Genomic DNA, 22,663 nt, shown 5'->3' with positions numbered 1-22,663 from the left:
AACTTAACAAGCTTATAGCTGAATAAGAAGCTTTATTACTTAGATATTTATATGATACAGTAATTCATCAGAAATGCAAAAGTGTCACAAAAAAGTGTTTTTTACAACTTCAAGGAAGAATGGTACAAGGAAAATCATTAAATCTTGATGGCATCAAGGAAGGCTACATGCAGGAGATGGTGTTTAAATTAGACTTTAAATAGGAGACTTTCAAGAAGAGCAACTGTGTGTGAGTCATTCGAGATTGAGAGGTAAGGGACCTGGGCATTTTAGGTGTAGAGAACAGCATAAAAAAAAGCATAGAGATGAAAGTACTCCAGTAGAGTGAATGTGGAATAAATTCAGAAGACTATTATGCCTTAATCAAAAAGAAAGGGTAGAGTTAGGGTGTTGAGAACCCCAGAGGTCAGGCTATTAGAAATTTTCTTAGTAGACTATGGAGAAATTATGAAGAATTTTTAGCAGATGAGTGAAATGACTAAATCTATGTATAAAAAGATTAGTCTAGTAGTAATGAGAAGGCTGTTTTTTTCTATTCTCCTTATAAATGGAGGAGAAAATGAAGTTAGGAAGAATTTTTGGTAGGGAGGAAGATGGAAATGAGGGCCTATAATATGTTGGCAGTACTAGTAATACAGAGAGAAGATGGAAGAGAAATAGAGGATACAAGAAATCTAAAATATAAGGGATATTATAGAAATAGAATCCACAGGGCTGGTCTAAGTAATTGAATAAGGAAGGATAAAAACTTCAGAAGTCCATCTCTTCATTTTTAAGATAAGACTTTAGAAAATTAAGTGACTGAAGATGACAGATTACAGAGTCACTCAGTTGAGTTCTCCCAACATTCCCCTCCAAATAACTTCAGAATTTCTACTCAAATTGAATTCTGGTGTGGTAGAGCCAAAAAACAAATGAACAAACAAACAAAAAAGGTCAGTGATGCATCCCAGGACAACATAGGAGCTTAGAAAGTTCAGAAATGTCACCAGAGAGGAGGCTGCCTCAGAGCACATGTGCATGAGACACCAGTGCTGAATCTAAGTGATGCTGACAGAAATAGCAGTAACTTTAGGAGCTTTCAAGCCAGAGATAGTAAAGGTACCTGGCAATTTGTCAGAAAATTGTTACTTAGGTAACTTGTAACTGACCCTAGACAAAGAACCAGAGACACATTTTTGATGATTCCAATCTCTATGCCACTTCTTGGTCAAAGTTCAAGGGCAGAGAGGATCATTTTTCATCAAGAGGTCGCTGAAAGCTTGAAGGTTAGTATCACTTGTGGCCCCAAGATATGAAACCCTATGGAGCATTGACTATTCCAATCTAAAGAGACCTTATTCGATTAGGACGAGAGGGGAGTATACACCCCTTTCCTTAGATCACAACAACTTGGCAGCATTAAAAACTCCCCAAACTTTAGAACTAGCTCTGAATACAGTAGTGTGAAAAAGCTCGAATCTTAAAGGCTCTCTCACTGCACAACATAAACAAAATCAACTTTAACATAGAGTTCCAAATCAATAAATGAAAAGGAAAAATGTACAAAGAAAAGTAACAACAATGACAAAAGAATGTGACCTTAAAAATATACTGTGGTGACAGAGCAGATCAAAACATAAACTCAGAAGAATATAATTAATTCAAAACAACTACAAAGCCTAAAAAAAGTGAATTGGATACAAACTCAACAAGAATTCTCTAAAAAGCTAAAATTTTATTTTCAAAATCAAATAAGAGGGACAGAGGGAAAATGGTAAAATATGAAAGCAAAGGAAGAAAATTGTTGAAAGACAATCAAAAGCTTTGTAAAAGGGGAACAAAAATACTGAAGAAATTTGCACCTTGAAACCTAATTGGCTAAATGGGAAGAGGTACAAAAATTCATGATGAGGATAATGTCTTTAAAAACAGAATTGGAATTTCATTTGGAATAACAAAAGATCAAGAATATCAAGGGAAATAATGAAAAAAAAATGTGAAGGAAGGGGGCCTAGCAGTACCAGATATTAAACTATACTATAAAGCAGCAGTCATCAAAACAATATGGTACTGGCTAAGAGACAGAAGGGAGGATCAGTGGAATAGACTTGGGGTAAATGATATCAGCAAGACAGTGTATGATAAACCCAAAGAGCCCAACTTTTGGGACATGAGTCCACTATTTGACAAAAACTGCTGGGAAATTAGGAAAACAATATGGGAGAGATTAGGTTTAGGTCAACATCTCACACCCTACACCAAGATAAATTCAGAATGGGTGAATGAGTTGAATATAAAGAGGGAAACTATAAATAAGTTAAGTGAATACAGAATAGTATACTTGTCAGATCTCTGGGAAAGGAAAGATTTTAAAACCAAGCAAGAGTTAGAGAAAATTACAAAATGTAAATTAAATTGTTTTGATTATATTAAACTAAAAAGCTTTTGTACAAACAAAAACAATGTAGTCAAAATCAGAAGGGAAACAACCAATTGGGAAAAAATCTTTATAACAAAAAACTCTGACAGGGGTCTAATTGCTCAAATATACAAGGAATTAAATCAATTGTATAAAAAAATCAAACCATTCCCCAATTGACAAATGAGCAAGAGACATGAATAGGCAATTTTCAGGTAAAGAAATCAAAAGTATCAATAAGCACATGAGAAAGTGTTCTGAATCTCTAATAATTAGAGAAATGTAAATCAAAACAACTCTGAGGTATCACCTCACACCTAGCAGATTGGCTAAAATGAAAGAAGGGGAGAGTAATGAATGCTGGAGGGGATATGGCAAAATTGGGACATTAATACATTGCTGGTGGAGTTGTGAACTGATCCAACCATTCTGGCTGGCAATTTGGAACTATGCTCAAAGGGCTATAAAAGAATGCCTGCCCTTTGATCCAGCCATACCATTGTTGGGTTTGTACCCCAAAGAGATCATAGATAAACAGACTTGTATGAAAATATTTATAGCTGCACGTTTTGTGGTGGCAAAAAAACTGGAAAATGAGAGTATGCCCTTTATTGGGGAATGGCTGAACAAATTGTGGTATATGGTGCTGATGGAATATGATTGTGCTCAAAGGAATAGTAAACTAGAAGAATTCCATGTGAACTGGAAAGACCTCCAGGAACTGATTCAGAGCGAAAGGAGCAGAGCCAGAAGAATACTGTACACAGAGACTGATATACTATGGTAAAATCAAATGTAATGGACTTCTGTACCAGCAGCAATGCAATGACACAGGACAGTTCTGAGAGATTTATGGTAAAGAATGCTACCCACATTCAGAGGAAGGACTGCAGGAGAGGAAACATAAGAAAAACAACTGCTTGAACACATGGGTTGAGGTGGACATGATTGGAGATGTAAACTCGAAACTACCACACCAATGTAATGATCAACAATTTGGAAATAGGTATTGATCAATGGCACATGTTAAAACCAGTGGAAATGTGCATCAGCCATGGGTGGGGGGAGAGTAGGAGGTGAAGGGGAAAGTAGGAGCATGAATCATGTAACCATGTTAAAAATGAATATTAATAAATGTTTAAAAAATAAAAAAATTAAAAACAAACAGAACTGGCCAAAAAAAACCTTAAAAAGAGGTACAAAAACTCACTGAAGAAAAGAATCCTTTAAAAATTTAGAGTAGGTAGGTGGAAGCTCATGTCTCCATGAGACATCAAAACCTAAGAAAACAAAACTAAAAGAAAAAATAGAATAAAGCGTAATATTTAAATGGAAAAGCTGACATTAAGAAAAAAGATCATGGTGATATTTAAGAATTGTTGGAATACCTAAAAACCCTAATCAAAGATAGAGCCTCAACATCATATTTCAAGAAATTTTAATGGTAAACTGCTCCAAAATCCTAGAATCAGAAGGTAAAATAGAAATAAAAACAATCCGCCATTCATCACTTGAAAGAGATATCAAAATGGAAACTTCCAACAGTATTATATCCAAATTCGTGAGCTCATCTGTTTAATAATAATAATTCAATCAGTGAGAAAGAAACATTCAAATATTGTAAGGTAACAGTCAGGGTTGCAAAAGATTTAGCAGCTACCACAGTAATAGAGCAGAGAGCTTGAAGTATGATATTCTAGAAGGCAAAATAACTGAGATTATAACCAACAATAACCTAACCAGAAAAAATGAGTATAATCATTCAAGGGGAAAAAAGATATTTAATGAAATGAACAACTTTCAAGCATTCCTGATTAAGAGACTAGAGCTGAATAGAAAACTTGAATTTCAAGTAAAAGGTTCAAGAGAAACATAAAATATTAAATATGGGAGATCATAATGGACCTAATAAGATGAAATTATTTGCTTTTCTATATAGGAAGATAATAGATGTACCTTCTGAGAATGTTATCATTATTAGGGCAGTTAGAAAGATTCTAAGTAGAAGGGTGCAAAAGTTATTCAGATTATGTTGGAGTAATGTGAAAATAATGGATGGGTATGAAATAATAATGCCCTGTGAGAAGGGGCAAGGAAGAGTAAGAATAGGGAAAATTATTCCATATACGAGGCATTCAAGGAAGAGATTATATAGAGGAGAAGGAAATGGTGGGTGAGGGATGGCAATGGTGGACCCTCATTCAGACCTAAATTGCTTCAAAGAGAGAAGATATTTATATATACTCAACTGGTAATAGAATTCTATATTCCCAACAAGGAAGTAAAAGGGGGAGGGATTAAAAGAAAGGGCAGTGGGCAGCTGGGTAGCTCAATGGATTGAGAGCCAGGCCTGGAGACGGGAGGTCCTAGGTTCAAATCCGGCCTCAGACACTTCCCAGCTGTGTGACCCTGGGCAAGTCACTTGACCCCCATTGCCCACCCTTACCAATCTTCCACCTATAAGTCAATACACAGAAGTTAAAGGGTTTAAAATAAAAAAAAAACTAAAAAAAAAAAAAGAAAGGGCAGTGATCAATAAGAGGAAAGAAAAAGAAAAAGAAGAAAGAGCAGACACAAAACAGATGTTAGGGGAGGGAAAAAAATAAAAAAGAAATTGATAAGGAGAAATTAAAGATAATAAAGCAGAGGTAAATACATAGTTAATTTTAACTCTAACTGTAAATGTGATGAATTCACTCATAAAATGAAAATGTATAACAGATTTTGATATGAAACCAAAATCCAACAATATGTTGTTTAGAAGAAATACCCTTTAAATGGAGAGCCACACAAAAAGTTAAAATAAGGAGGTGAAGCAGAATCTTATTATACATCAGCTGAAGTACATGAAGGCAATGGGAGTAGTTTTGATTTTAGACAAAGCAAAGCATAAAAAGACCTTTTTAGGGAAATAGGGAAATTACACATTACTAAAAGGATCTATAAATTATACAGAAATATCAATACTAGCTATATACACCAAATGGCATAAGATCCCAATTAATAAATGAAAAGTTAAATGAATTATAGGATTGTAACATTATACTAGTGGGAGAACTCAACTTCACCTCAAAAAGCTAGATAAATCTAAGGAGGAAATGAATAAAATGTCAAGGAGATAAATAGAATCTAGGACTAGTTAGATATGACTGACCTTTGAAGAAAATTGAATGAGAGTAGAAAGAAATACACTTTTTCTCAGTTTTACATTACACTACGAAATTAATTCATTTATTTAGGTATAAAAACCTCCCAACCAAATGTATAAAATCAAATAAATTACATGTACACTTTTTCAGACCATAATGCAATAAAATTACATTTAATAAAGGATGATGGAAAAATAAATTAATAGCTAATTGGAATCTAAATAATTTTAAAGGTTGAGTTAAACAAAGAACAAATCATAGAAATTATAATTTCATTAAAGAGAATAACACCAATGAGACCACATTCCAAAATTTGTGAGATGCATCCAATACAGTACTTAGGGGAAAGTATACATGTAAACATATACATCAATAAAGGAGTGAAAGGATTGATTAATGAATTGGGCATATACAAATAAAAAAAGAAAATAGGGGGCATCTGGGTAGCTCAGTGGAGTGAGAGTCAGGCCTAGAGACGGGAGGTCCTAGGTTCAAACCCGGCCTCAGCCACTTCCCAGCTGTGTGACCCTGGGCAAGTCACTTGACCCCCATTGCCCACCCTTACCAATCTTCCACCTATGAGACAATACACTGAAGTACAAGGGTTAAAAAAAAAAAAGAAAAAAAGAAAATAACAGAAAAACCCCACAAATTTAAATTCCCAATTGGACACTAAAACAGAAATTCTGAAAAACATAGGAGAGACTGGTAAAATTGACAGAAAAAATTAAAATAACAAATAAAACAAGGAGCTTATTTTTATAAAAACACACAATAAAATAGTTAAATGATTGGTTAATTTGATTAAAAACAGTATTCATAACAAAAACGAAATGGCAGAATGTACCAGAAAAAATAAATTAAAGCAATTATTTGGAGTCATTCCCATAATATATACCAGTAAAAATGAAAATCTAAAAAAAATAAGTGTTTACAAATATATAAACTGTTCATATTAATAGTCAAGAAATTGAATAAAAGATAACTATTTTAGAAAAAACTGAACAATCTATCAACAAGCTTCCTAAATACCAAATGTATTTAGAAATGAATTCTACTAAACAAAAAAGCAACAATTAATTCCAATTCTATGCAAACTATTTGGAAAAATAGTCAAAGAGTTTTACCAAATTCCTTTCCTGACACAAATATGGCTTTGATACCTAAAACAGCAAGAGCAAAAACTGAAAAAGAAAACTTTAGATCAATTTCTTTAATGACTATCATTGCAAAAAAAAAAATGAAATATTGGAGGCTTCTGGGGTTAAGATGGCGGCAGAGTAAAAAGCAGCTGCTTGACCTCTCCTAACCCACGCATATAGGACTCCTCAAGAAGACATAAAAACAAATCCAGATGAAAAAAGGGACCCCACAACAGGGTGCAGTATTGAAGATACATGGAATTGGGGCATTTCCATGCTATAAAGGGGTGAAAGAGCTCTCACTAAAACACGAACTGAGGAACCCCCTTCCCCCCACACCACCTACAGTGCCAAAGCCCGCTCAAAAGACTTAGAGCAAGTTTGGGGGACCCATTAAGTCCTTGACAGCTACCTGGCATCACCAGGGCCTGTTCCTGAGAGCAGAAAGACTTAAGACCCCAAGAGGCTAAAGAACGCGCACGGACTTTGAATGCAGACCCTGAGAACAGGCATGCCCTCAGATCCTGAGTGCAGCCACAGACAAGGAACCTGAGTGCAGGCATGCACCTTGAGTGAGGACACAGTGTAGAGGGGTGCATGACTGTGGAAGAAGCACCCTGAGTCTGTTAAAGGAGCTTCAGGCAGAAGAACAAGCAAGGGGACCACCAGGAGGCTTGACCCTGAGAACAACTAGACATGAGACCTCAGGAGACTAAAGAATGCAGACAGACCCTGGGCTTGAGGATAAAGCTGAGAGGGAGCTGGGCTAACAATGGCAAGCCAGACTCAAGAACCCCAGAAGAGAAAGATGAAGAAGAAACCTTTAACACTGGACAACTTTTACACAGAAAAAAATCCAGACAACAGAGAAAACAGCAGAGGAGAACAAAAAAGTAACCATTTCCAAACCTTCCCAAAAAAATGAAAATGGGTCACAAGATCTTGAAGAGTTCGAATCTGAGATTATGAGAAAGATGGAAGACATTTGGCAAGAAAATAACACTTAAAAAGGCAGAATTTTACGATTGAAAAGTAAGGCAAGTAAATCAAAGACCAGAAATAACCAGATTGAAAAGGAAAACCAAAAGATTATAGCCATAAACAAGTCTCCAAAGGCTAGAATTGGGCAATTAGAAAAATATGCCCCCAAATTAAAAGAATTGATAAGCAAATTGGAGACCAAAATCAAACAGCTAGAAAACAGGACAGACCAAATTGAAAAGGAAAATCAAAAGCTTTTAGCAGAAAACCAGTCTAAAGACAAGAACTGGGCAAGTAGAAGCCAGTGATCTCTCAAGACAGCAAGAACAAATAAAACAAAGTCAAAAGACTGATAAAATAGAAGGAAACATGAAATACCTCACTGAGAAATTGACAGATCAAGAAAACAGGTCTAGAAGAGACAATTTGAGAATTATTGGTCTTCCTGAAAAAGCAGAAATTAATAGAAATTTGAACTCCATACTAAAAGAAATTATTCAGCAAAACTGCCCTGAAGTTCTACAACAAGAGGGCAATATAGACATTGAAAGGATCCATAGATCACCCTCTGCACTAGACCCTGAAAAGACAACCCCCAGGAATATAATAGCCAAATTCAAGCGCTTCTAAGTAAAAGAAAAAAATTTTACAAGAAGCTAGAAAGAGACAATTCAGATATCAAGGAGCACCAATCAGGATCACACAGGATCTGGCAGCCTCCAGGCTAAAAGATTGCAAGGCTTGGAATATGATTTTCAGAAAGGCAAGAGAACTGGGTCTACAACGAAGGATCACCTACCCATCAAAACTGACTATATACTTCCAGGGGAAAGTATGGGCATTCAACAAGATAGAAGTTTTCCAAGTATTTTCACAGAAAAGACCAGGACTAAATGGAAAGTTCGATTTCCAACCACAAAAATGAAGAGAAACATGAAAAGGTAAATAAGAAACAGAGGGGACAGTAAGAAAACTCATATTTTTTAAATTTGCCTCTTTAAGGGCTTCAATAAGATCTAATTATTTGTATTCCTATGTGGAGAAATGTTATGTAGTGAACTCTATTCACTATTATAGTAGTCACTATTAGAGTAATTAGAAGAATTATTCATAGGGAGAGGTTGGAATACTAAGATTGGTCTTAGTCTAAGATGATATGGGTGGTTGGAAAAGAGGGGGGTGAATAGTACAGGACACCAAGAGAAACTTGAATGAATAAGAAAAATAGGATATTCTATTACACACAAGGAGGGCATGGGAAGGGGAAGGGACGAATACTATCATAAGAAGGAGAGGAAGAGAGCATTAAGAGGTAATAGTTAAACCTTACTCTCTGTGTAATTAACCGTGAGTGGGAAGAGTAGCTTTATCCATTGGGTTATAAAACTCTATCTAACCCTACTGAGAAAGTCAGAAGGGATAAATGAAGAGGATTAGGGGAGTGGGGAGATAAAAAAAGGGAGGGAAGAAGAAGGGGGAGGGAATTAATTAATCCTTAAAAATAAAAAGAGGGGAATAATAAGGGAGGGGGTAGAAAGGGAAGTAAATCAAGGGAGGGGAGAAGGATTATTGGCTTAAAGCAAATCACTTGTTTAAAAGGAAATAGTGTAAAAAGAAGGGGTAGGACTAGGAGAGGATACCAAAATGTTGGTGAATACACAACTGATAATTATAACTCTGAATGTGAATGGGATGAACTCACACATAAAAGAGAAGCAAATAGCTGAGTGGATTAGAAAGCAAAATCCTACCATATGTTGTGTACAAGAAACACATATAAGGTGGATGGACATGTACAAGTTTAAGGCAAAGGGCTTGAGAAAATATTTTGGGCTTCAAATGAGAAAAAGAAGGCAGGAGTGGCTATTATGATCTCTGACAAAGCCAAAGTAAAAATAGATATGATTAAAAAAGACAGGGAAGGTCATTACATCCTGATAAAAGGCAGTCTAGACAATGAGGAAATAACAGTGCTCAATATGTATTCACCAAATGGCATAACGCCCAAATTTGTAAAGGAGATACTGGCAGAGCTCAAGTAGGAAAAAGATAGTAAAATCATACTAGAGGGAGATCTAAATATTCCTCTTTCAAATCTAGATAAATAAAACCAAAAAATAAATAAGAAATAGGTAAGAGAGGTGAATGAAGTCCTAGAAAAATGAGATTTAATAGATATGTGGAGAAAAATAAATAGTAACAAAAAGAAATACACCTTCTTTTCAGCTGTACATGGTACATTCACAGAGATTGACCATGTAATAGGGCATAGAAACATTGCAAACAAATGCAAAAGAGCAGAAATAATAAATGTAACCTTCTCAGATCATAATGAAATAAAAATAATAATTAGTAAGGGCTCCTGGACAGGCAAATCAAAAACTAATTGGAAATTAAATAATGTGATTCTCCAAAACCAGCTAGTCAAAGAAGAAATCATAGAAACAATCAACAATTTCATTGAAGAGAATGACAATGATGAGACATCCTACCAAACTCTGTGGGATGCAGCCAAGGCAGTACTCAGAGGGAAATTTATATCCTTGAGTGCATATATTATCAAATTCGGGAGGGTAGAGATAAATGAATTGGGCATGGAACTGAAAAAATAAGAAAGTGAGCAAATTAATAATCCCCAGATGAAAATTAAATAGAAATACTAAAAACCAAGGGAGAAATTAATAAAATTGAAAGTAAAAGAATTATTGAATTAATAAATAAGACTACAAGCTGGTATTTTGAAAAAAAACAGATAAAATAGACAAAGTACTGGTTAATCTAATTAAAAAAAGGAAAGAAGAAAATCAAATTAATAGTGTCAAAGATAAAAAAGGAGACCTCACCTCTAATGAAGTGGAAATTAAGGCAATCATTAAAAACTATTTAGCCCAATTATATGGCAATAAATATAGCAATCAAGGAGATATGGATGAATATTTACAAAAGTATAAATTACCTAGATTAACAGCAGAAGAAATAAAATACCTAAATAATCACATATAAGAAAAAGAAATTGAACAAGCCACCAAAGAACTCCCTAAGAAAAAATCACCAGGGTCTGATGGATACACAAGTGAATTCTATCTGATATTCAAAGAGCAATTAAACCCAATACTATACAAATTATTTGATATAATAAGCAAAGAAGGAGTCCTAACAAATTCCTTTTATGACACAAATATGGTACTGATTCCAAAGCCAGGTAGATCAAAAACAGAGAAAGAAAACTACAGACCAATCTTCCTAATGAACATAGATGCAAAAATCTTAAATAGAATACTAGCAAAGAGACTCCAGCAAGTAATTAAGAAGACCATCCACCATGATCAGGTGGGATTTACATCGGGAATGCAAGGATGGTTCATCATTAGTAAAACCATCCACCTAACTGACCATATCAACAATCTAACAAACAAAAACCCCATGATTATCTCAATAGATGCTGAAAAAGCCTTTGAGAAAATACAACATCCATTCCTATTGAAAACACTGAAAAGTATAGGAATAGAAGAACCTTTCCTAAAAATAATAAACAGTATATACCTAAAGCCATCAACAAGCATCATCTGCAAAGGGGATAAATTAGAAGCCTTCCCAATAAGATCAGGCATGAAACAAGGATGCCCACTATTGCCTCTATTATTTAACATAGTACTAGAAACACTAGCCGTAGCAATTAGAGAAGAAAAAGAAATTGAAGGTATTAAAATAAGCAATGAGGAGACTAAGCTATTACTCTTTGCAGATGATATGATGGTCTATTTAAAAAATCCTAGAGAATCAACTAAACAGCTACTAGAAATAATCAACAACTTTAGCAAAGTTGCAGGATACAAAATAAATGCACATAAATCATCAGCATTTCTATATATTTCCAACACATTCGAGCAGCAAGAGGTAGAAAGAGAAACACCATTTAAAATCACCCTATACAATATATAATACTTAGGAATCTATCTACCAAAACAAACACAGGAATTATATGAAAACAACTACAAAACACTTTCCAAACAAATAAAACTGGATCTAAACAATTGGAAAGCCATTGATTGCTCATAGGTAGGATGAGCTAACATAATAAAAATGACCATTCTACTCAAATTAAGTTACCTATGTAGCTCCATACCTATCAAACTACCAAAAAACTTTTTTACTGAATTGGGAAAAACTAAAACAAAGTCCATTTGGAATAACAAAAGATCAAGCATTTCAAGGGAAATAATGAAAAAAATGTGAAGGAAGGGGGCCTACCAGTAGCAGATATTAAACCTCACTATAAAGCAGAGGTCATCAAAATGATATGGTACTGGCTAAGAGACAGAAGGAAGGATTAATGGAATAGAATTGGGGTAAGTGATGTCAGCAAGACAGTGTATGATAAACCCAAAGAGCCCAACTTTTGGGACATGAATCCACTATTTGACAAAAACTGCTGGGAAATTTGGAAAACAAATTGGGAGAGATTAGGTTTAGATCAACATCTCACACCCTACACCAAGATAAATTCAATAGGGTGAATGAGTTGAATATTAAGAGGGAAACTATAAATAAGTTAAGTGAATACAGAATAGTATACTTGTCAGATCTCTGGGAAAGGAAAGATTTTAAAACCAAGCAAGAGTTAGAGAAAATTACAAAATGTAAATTAAATGGTTTTGATTATATCTAACTAAAAAGCTTTTGTATAAACAAAAACAATTTAGCCAAAATCAGAAGGGAAACAACCAATTGGGGAAAAAATCTTTATAACAAAAAACTCTGACAGGGGTCTAATTACTCAAATATACAAGGAGTTAAATCAATTGTATAAAAAATCAAGCCATTTCCCAATTGATAAATGGGCAAGAAACATAAATAGGCAATTTTCAGATAAAGAAATCAAAGCTATCAATAAGCACATGAGAAAGTGTTCTAAATCTCTAATAATTAGAGAAATGCAAATCAAAACAACTCTGAGGTATCACCTCACACCTAGCAGATTGGCTAAAATGATAGAAGGGGAGAGTAATGAATGTTGAAGAGGATGTGGCAAAATTGGGACATTAATGCATTGCTGGTTGATTTGTGAACTGATGCAACTATTCTGGATGGCAATCTGGTACTATACTGAAAGGGCTATAAAAGAATGCCTGCCCTTTGATCCAGCCATAGCATTGTTGGGTTTGTACCCCAAAGAGAACATAGATAAACAGACTTGTATGAAAATATTTATAGCCGCGCTTTTTGTGGTGGCCAAAAACTGGAAAATTAGGGTATGCCATTCAATTCAGGGAGGGGGAGGTTGGGGGATGAAGGGGAAAGTAAGAGCATGAATCATGTAACCATGTTAACTTTTCTAAAAAATAAATATTATTAAATGTTAAAAAAAAACAAAGCAGTACATGTAAGTACATTCTGTTTATCTGTCCTGATAAAATAACTATTAACTTCTTTTGCATACAAAAAAAAGAAATACTGGCAAGATATTAAAATAATATAAAATTACTACTCTGTGACTAGATGGATTTATACCAGGAATGCAGAGCTGGCTCAATATTAAGAAAACTACCAGCACAATTCACAATATTTGTATATTTCTCCATAGATAAAAAAAATTAGAAAATTACAATATCCATTTCTATTAAAAAAACACTTAAGTATCTGGGTGTTTCAGTGAATTGAGAGCAATGACAGGGGTGGGAGGTTCTGGTTTCAAGTTTGGCCTCAGATTTCTCTGAGTTTTGTGGCCCTGGGAAAGTCACTTAATTCTCATTGCCTAGCCCTTACTACTCTTCTGCCTTAGAACTAATTCACATTATTGATTCTAACATAGAAGGCAGGGGTTTTGGAAAAACAACAACAACTTTTTTTTGAACATTAGAAAGTTTAGGAATCAATAGAATCTTTCTTAAAATAAGTGATAAGATTGTTCATTAATTAGGAATTCTTATTGACCATAATTAAGATTGTTAAGTTATTACCTTTCATTTAATAGTAATAGTTCCAGTTACTAGTTGGTTGAATAACTGAATGTAGTTAACTATAATAGATAATAGTAATGTTAACCTAATCATTTTAATTCTGGAACCATAAAAATAGAATATTATATTGACCTTTCTAAGTAGAATTATAATACTATGTTAATAATTTAAAGAAGTACATTAGTGTATAAGCTAGTAACTTCTCTGTTAGTCAGTTTTTTTGAAGCAAGAACCTGCAAGATGGCTATACAATCTTGGAGAAAGTTCTGTAGTTATTTAGTTTCTACAGTCAAAATTGAATGGCCACAGAAAGTTCCACAGGAAGATGCATATTGCCCTTTGTAAAGATTAGAGGTGTTATATATTCATGTAAGACCCATTTACTACGTCACTGACCTTTTGTGCTAAAATTAATGATATTCCTTCTTAAGATTGTTAGTCCATCAGTTCTAAAAAGGATAGTAAACAAGCTAAAATGTGCCTCTTTTTTTGTCTATAAAAATGTAGTAAATCTGATTATTAGGGTCTCAAACTAATTGGCTGTATTTTCTGATCATTGACTTGTGTGATTTGCTTGATGTTGTATAAAAATCATTTTGCTCATAATTTTGTTCCCACACTTTTATTTTCTATAACTAGAATCTTTCTAAAACCAAGAATCATCATTATCTATAAGGGGGATAAACCTGACACTTTCCCAGTAAAATCTGAAGTGAAACAAAGATGCTTATTATCACAGCTGTTATTCAATATTGTAGTAGAAATGCTAACTATAGTGAAAAAACAATAAAAAACAATTGAAAGAATATAAATTGGAAGATGGTGGAGTAGGGCATGAGGCTTCCTTGCCCTCCTTAGATCCCCAACAACCAACCAAAAATAATTCCGCCAAATCAATGTTATAAGTGGCAAGAACAGACATAAATTGGTAGTGAAGCTGAACAAACCTCAGTTCCACTACTGCAGGCCCTGGAGCTGAAACAGAAGAAACTGAGTGGAATCAAAAACCAGCAACCTCGCCTTGTTTCCTGAGCCCCAGAGCTTGCATCCATAAGGATACCACTGGAATTCTTGGGCAAAGGGCCCTGGGAGCAGCTGTGTTTGCTGCAGCCTCAGCTCCAAAGATCCCTGCTGGCCCACAGCTGGGGATTGAAGGAGTGGATGCCACAGAGACTACAGGCATCAGGCCCTAAGGGCAGGAGCTCGAACCTCACTGCTAACAAATGTAGGATTTTGGATGTCTAAGGAATGCTGAATAGACACCTGCTCTGTCCTGGATGAGGCAGTAGGGTAGGGGGAGCGAGCATGGAGCATGTACCAGTGATGTAGTTGCTGAGAGACTAGGGCCCTATCAACTGTGGTCACTTCCAGGAGAGGGGAGTCCCTGGTTGTTGCCACACTGGTGTGAAGATAGGATTAAACTCTCCCCTTGTCTATTTTAAGATCATCAATAAAAATTTAAGTACCCCTACTTAGTACCCCCACTTAGTACCTTAGGGTACTTAAGTTTTGATTAATTAACTTAAAATAGACTAGGGGAGTTAGTCCTATCTTCACAATGGGAATTAGACTGTTTGCAGTTGCACAAAGAACCCAATTACTGATCGCTATTATGGGGACAGAGAAGACTTCAATACAAACTCAGAGGAAAGTGAAAACACCTATTTGAAAAACAACATCAAAATACAATGAATCACCCTAAGCTCAAAAAGAGCTTTGGGAAGTGCTTTTAAAAGACCTCCAATACCAAATGAGAAAGGTTGAAGAAAAATTAGGAAACAAAATAAGAGCAATACAAGAAAATCAAGAAAATTCTGAAAGGAAGATCACTGAAATGGAAAAAAGAGATCTAAAAACTCAAGTGATAAAATAATCTATTAAACACTAGAATTGGACAAGAGGAAGGTAATGTTTCTAAGACAACAAGAAATTGTAAGAATAAAACAAAAGAATGAGATGATAAAAGAGAATCTGAAACATCTTATCACAAAAACAACTCTGAAAATAGATCAAGAGAGACAATATCAGAATAGTTAGACTACTGGAAAGTTACAATCTAAAAAAGAATTAAGACTCAATAATCCATGAAATCATCATGGAAAACTGCCCAGAAATTCTAGAATCAGAGAGTAAAAATAGAAATTGAAAGAATTAACTAATCACCAACTCAGAGCCCCAAAGATGAAAATAAACAGCAACAAGATCCCATAGCTCCCACATTAAGGAGAAAATACTATAAGCTACAACAAACAATAACAACAACAATAACTAAATTTAAATTAGTCAGAAAAACACAAGACTTAGAAGTCATAGCATAGGACATGGAACATAACATTTCATAAAGCAAAAGAACTGAGGTTACAACCAAGAATAACATATGCAGCAAAGAAAAACATAACTAAAAAGGTAAAAAAGTGGATATTTTAATAAACTAAAGAAATTTCAACTATTCCTGGAGAAGAACCCAGAACATAGCAGAAAATTTTATCTATAAGAAACAAATTGAGGTAATAAAAGACTAATCAGAAGTAACCCAAAAGGTCAAATTATTTGATTTCTTTAAGGAAAAATATCATCTATGGCCCCTGGGAATGGTATAATTTTATGGGAATTTTGAAGGAATGGAAGACTTGAGGCTAAGGTGAATGCAAAGGAAAGAGCCAAAATGTTAGTGAAGTAGATCAAGAGGTTATATAAATAACCTAAATACAATGACTGGAGAAATGGCTGAATAGATTGTAATATTTGATTTGAATGCAATTAATTGTATTATGGTATTAGAAATGACAAGTATTAGAAATATAAAGAAACTAAGGGAAATTTATGAAGATATGAAAAGAAAAGAGAATAAGAATAATACATTATATAATTACATTTAAAAAATAGCAGACACAAAACCAAGAGAAAAATTATCCAAGTAAAAACAAATCCAAAGAGAACTAAAAAGCAAAGAATGTCTTTATTAGCACAAAAATATAATTTAAATATTTTAAACAAAATGGAAACAATGTGGAGTTTGTGGTTTTGCGTGTGAGTTTTTTCTGGGTTATGCATTTATTATCACACAAAACACATTTCTATATTATTCATTTTCATAATCAAATGATCTTATAAAACTAAAACCACAAAACAAATATGCAAATAAACAAGTAACGAATCATATGTTTTCATCTGCATTTATATTCCAATGGTTCTTTATCTGGAGGTGGATACCATTCTTTTTCAAAAGTCCCGAGAATTGCCCTGGATCATTGTATTGCTGTTAGTAGCAAAGTCTATCACATTTGATTGTTCCACAATATTATAGTTACTGTGTGTGTAATGTTCTCCTGGTTCTGCTTAATTCACGCTTCATTAGTTTGCACATAATTTTAATGCATTTTTAGTTAAAATTTCTTTTGATGGTGCTGGTGGGTTACTAAGTATATAATGAAAATGAAAAATAAAAAAGAACAAAAATAGGTCATCAGAGAACAAAAAACTACCACTCTTTGCAAATAATATTATGGCATATGAAAAGAATCCTAGAAAATTACATAAAAAAGTAATTGAAAAAATTAAAAACTTCAGAAAGTTGCAGGACGTAAAATAAACCCAAATAAATCATCAACATTTCTATATAGTATGAACAAAACTTAGTTGGAAGTTATAGAAAGAATAATTTTATTTAAAATAACTGCAGAGTCACAAGATGCATGCTGGGAGCTAAGATAGTCAAGTAAGCGATACTTAGCTCACCAGGATCCTCCAAACATATAAAATGAAAAAATAAAGTGCCTGAAAACAAAAGAAAGCAGGAGGGACATGTCTCATTAGGGGAAGATGGGAGAGTAGCCCACTGAATGCCACATTAGGGGGAACATGCAGAGTACACAGCAGCACAGCCCTCCTCCCTGCCAAGTAACCTGAAGAAATGAAACAACTGACAGGAAGCACCCCAAGACTAGCCCTTTGGAGCCTGAGGTAAGGAAATTTCTGAGACAGGAATAGCTCCATGTGTAGCCTGAGGCAACTAACCTGCAAACCAGGAAACAGAACAACTTAAGAGATAAAATGGAAACTGTATCCATTTGGAAAACAACAATAACAACAACAAAAAACTGATGCAAGCCTCCCCACAAGAAGCCACCCCCTGGAAGTGCATAGTGAGGGACCCAAAGATAGCTAAACTTATCCCAATCACCAGAGAAGGCTACATAGTTTGAAACAGCATTTCCTCCACCTCATTAGCAGAGGAGAATCTCAACTGATAGATGAAGTAAGGAGAGGTAAAAAAAATCTAGATAAATGAGCAAAAGAAAAAATAAAATGTAAACTCAGTGACAGGAAAGATCAAAATATAAGCTCAAAAGAGAAGAACAAATGGCAAAAAGAAAATATATGAAATCTCAAAGGAAAGTGAGAAAGCTTGCCAGACCCTAAAGGACCAGGCTATTTACTGTCCCAGGGAAAGGGGAAGTTGGGAGGGAGTAAGAAAATCTGAACAGGCAAATGTCAGAAAATAATTGTCAAAAATAGTTTCTATATGTAATTGAAAAAAAACAAAAATTCAATAAATTAAAAAATATATAACTGCAGACAATATAAAGTAGTTGGGAATCTACTTTGCAAGACAATTGCAGGAACTATTTGATAATTACAAAATACTTTTCACAGAAATAAAGATTGATCTAAACAATTGGAAAAATATTAATTGCTTATGGGTAGGCCAAGCCAAAATAATACAAATGACAATTCTACCTGTTAATTTACTAATTCAGAGTTACGCCAACCAAACTACCAAAGAATTCTTTTGTTGAATTAAAAGAAATAGTAACACAAATCATGCAGAAGAACAAAAATTCAAGAACATTTAAGGAACCAAAGAAGGAAGAATTAGGAAATTGAGAGAACTGGGAAAATATACTATATTGGGAAGAAAGGGAGGGTAAAATATCTAGGAGAAATTTTCAATATTGTCAGATGCAGAGTTTAGGGAAGACTGAACGTTTTGGATTTGGTCATTGGAACCACTGACTTTTTTTTTAATGCTATTTCAGTAGTATGGCAGAAATTGAAGCCAAATTATGAATGGATAGGATGTTTGTGATGAGGAAGTATAGGATGTCATTAAAAAAACAAACTTGAGTATAGATGATTTAAATAAATAGTATATACTGTGGTGCATCATAGTAGAATGTGTAGGGAGCTTGGGATCATGAGACTAAGGTTTACATCATGGTTCCAATTCTGCTTAACTGGCCATATACAAATGCTTCAGCTTTTCTGAATCTCAATTTCCTCTTCTGTAAATATAGATAATTGTGTTTTACCTATAACTAGAGTTATTCTTGGTAAATTACATTGAAAACTTTAAAGTGCTATACAAAATTTGAGTTAAATTGTTTAAAACAGCTGAAAAGGAGCTTCTTATTATTTTAGGATGAGAGACCTGGGCATGTTGGCACAAGAAATAGTCAATGAATAAGGAAAATTTTAAGATATAGATAAGGCTGAATGAAATTGAAAGAAAGTCCTGGAGGAGTAGGATGGATGGTCAATGATTCTGTTATAGGAATTAGACTTTTATAGTCTAACCACTTTTTTCATTAGCTTATGTTAAAAGACTAAACACTTCTAAAGTGAGAGGAAAAAAAGGTGTATATTAGTACTGAAAAGTTTTGAGAAGTGGAAAAATCTACTGTCAATATTAGGGTAGAGTTGGGGTCTTGAAGAGAAAAGGCAAAATTTTGAACTAAAATAGATAGTGAGATAAGAATTGAGTATGAGTAAAATTAAAGTATCACTCGACACAAGCGACATGCCAGATATGTTTTTTTGTTTGTTTTTTTCTTTAAAAATTTCACAACTTTTTTCTTTTAGGATTTTGTTTTCTGTGATACCTTTGGGTTGTGTATGCATCTATCTATCTATCTATCTATCTATCTATCTATCTATCTATCTATATAATATATGTGTGGGTGGGTGGGCATGCACACAAATGGGTGTGTTTTAATTAGTCTAATAACAAAGAAAATGCTGATTTTTTTCCCCCAGAGATTAGTCACATCTGGAATCAAATCTGGGAAATTATAGCTTTCTTTTGGAATGTTTTCACTGAAGAGGCATTTTTTGCCCCTCAGTTCAGGGAATTGTAAGGAATTCTAGGAATAAATGATTAAATCATTTATTAAATTTTTATTATGTGTAAGCAATGCATTAAGTGATGGTTATGGAAATACAAAAATAAGACACTCCCTGCTCTCGATGAGCTCATCTTTTAATGAGACAACATATTTGGAGAATTTTAGCTTCAAGTTAGATGGAAAATCACATGGGTCTCAGGGAACAGGGACAAAACAGATTTTAATTTCTCTTCTTAATGTTATTTTCACTGATAAAATTATACCAGTTCTTTATGTTGAAACATTTTGTAGTGCCAAGGACTTAATGGGGAAAGAACTTTCTTTTCTGTGTCTTCAGTAGCTGACAATACAAGAGGTAGGTTCCAGAAAACTTTGGCTATGTCTAAAGGGGATCCAAAGTTCAAGACAATGCAGACATACTTTTCTAGAGCTCTTGAGAGGTAAAGATGGCTAAGGGACAAGACTTCAAATTTAGAGATATATTGAAACATAAGGCCGTAGGCAAATTCCAGAACTAGTTTAGATATGTGTCAGCATCTCTAAAATGGTATAGCAACTTGCCCAGCTACATGAGTTAGGGAGGTTATTATAAGAGAGAACTCTCACCTTATAATGAAACTTTTGCAAGAAAATTAAATTCAGCCAAGGTCACACAGGTAGCAAATATCAAAGGTAGGACTTGAATCTAGTTTCTCTGACTCCAGAACCAATTTTCTTTCTGCTGTACTTCAAGATGTGGGAAAACAACTTAAAAAACCCCACCAATGTTTAAAATATGATAGACTGGCTCAGGGGTGCCACCACAGAAAGAGTGAAGTTATAAGAAATAGCAAGCTTGTGTTGAAAATTAATGACCTCTATTCGAAATATATTGAATTTGAGTTTCAATGGGAGTTGTACAGTAGGCAGTTGGAAATGTGATTCTGAAGCATGGAATAAAGGTCAAGACTGGAAATATAGATTTAGAAATCATCTTGTAGAAGACAGAGTTAAATTCATGGGAATATATGATAAAATTGACTTGGGAGCAAATGTAGAGAGAAAAGAAGAGGGTAAAGGAAACTTTAAGAAATATAGAACTTAAAGAAGTGAAATGAATGCCGTCTAATGAAGCATTTCATCTATTTTAGTGGCATTATTTTTTTTTAAGTCAGTGAATTCTCAGAAGGAAATTCTCCTTGTTATAAACAATGTATATTTGAACGAATTTCTTGAATAGAATAAACTAGCAAATCACTACCAACCTAAACTGTCAAATTTTGGTAACTCATTTAATACAGTTCTGAATATTTGGAACATTCAAAGAAAAATTTTTTTCATTAAATATTTTACAATTACATGTAAAATACTTTTAAAGAATCATTTAAAAACTTCTGAGTTCCAAATTCCTTCCCTTGCTTCCTCTGCTTTCCCTTCCTAGAGAAGGCAAAGCACTTTGATTTCTGTATATATGTACACTTATGCACACTACCTTTCCATGTTAGCCATCTTGGAAAAGAAAACACAAACAAAAAGAAACAATAAAAATAAAGTTTAAAAAATATGCTTCAATCTTCATTCAGAATTCATTAGTTCTCTCCATGGAGGTACATAATGTTTTTTTTTTCATCATGGAAATGATGAAATTCTTGTGGAACTGTCTTGGATCATTGTCTTGGTCAGAGTAGCTGACCATCTTTATAATGTTGGTATTAGCCTGTACAATGTTTTCTAACTCTGCATCTGTTCATAGAAGTATTACAAGTTTTTCTGAAAGCATTCTGCTTATCAGTCCTTATAGTATACTAGTATTGCATCATAACTACATACCACAACTAGTTCAGTCATTCTACAGTTGATTGATGAGTATCCCTTCAATTTCTAATTCTTTGCCACCACACAGAGATAAATATTTTCATGTAAATATGTATTTTTCCATTTAAAAAATCTCTTTGGCATATTGATTTTGTAATAATATTTGTGGGTCAAAGGGTACACATGGATTTATAGCCCTTTGGGCATAGTTCTAAATTTTCCTCCAAAATTATCTGACTAGCTCAAAACTCCAAGAGTAAATAATGCCCCAATTATTCCACATCCCCTCCAGAGGAAATAGATTCAAGTCATTTTTCTTTTTCTTTTCTTTCTTGTTAGCTAGTTTGATAGGTATGAGGTATTATCTCAGAGGTGTTTTGATATATAAATTTTCTTTTAGCAAGAGTGAGTTAGAGTATTTTTATGTATTTATTGATAGTTTTGATTTATTCTGAAAAATTATATTTTATATACATGTATATAACTTCTTTATATTCTTTGACCACTTATCAACTGGGGAATGGCTTTTATTTTTATAAATTTATCTGTTTTCTATATATTTTAGAAATGAGGCCTTTATCAGAGAAACATGTTATAAATATATATATATACATATATATATATATACATATATATATTCCCAACTTCCTGTTTTCCTTCAAATTTTTGCTACCTTTCTTTTGTTTGTGCTAAAGCTTTTAAATTTCATATAATCAAAATAATCCCTCTTATTTCCTGGGGTCCCCTTTTATCCTGTTTGTTCATAAACTTTTCCTTTAACCATAGATGTGACATGATGATTTTTCCATTTTCCCCCTAATTTACTTGTGATATCACCCTTTATGTCTAAATTATGTTTCTATTTTGATCTTAACTTGCTAAACAGTGTGAGATACTGCTCTGTGGCTAGTTTCTGTCAGACTACTTACTGATTTTCTGGAAAAATTTTGCTCAAATATTGAGTTCTTATCCCAATAGTTTGCATGTTTACATTTGCCAAACACAATATTAGTATGATCATTTACTACTTTTATTACATACCTAATCTCTTCCACTGATCCACACTCTATTTCTTGCCCAGTATCAAGTTTTGAATGATTATTATGTTGTA

This window comes from Gracilinanus agilis, chromosome 2, assembly GCF_016433145.1.
Source record: "Gracilinanus agilis isolate LMUSP501 chromosome 2, AgileGrace, whole genome shotgun sequence".
Classification (NCBI taxonomy): domain Eukaryota; kingdom Metazoa; phylum Chordata; class Mammalia; order Didelphimorphia; family Didelphidae; genus Gracilinanus; species Gracilinanus agilis.
This window is presented reverse-complemented; position numbering follows the sequence as displayed.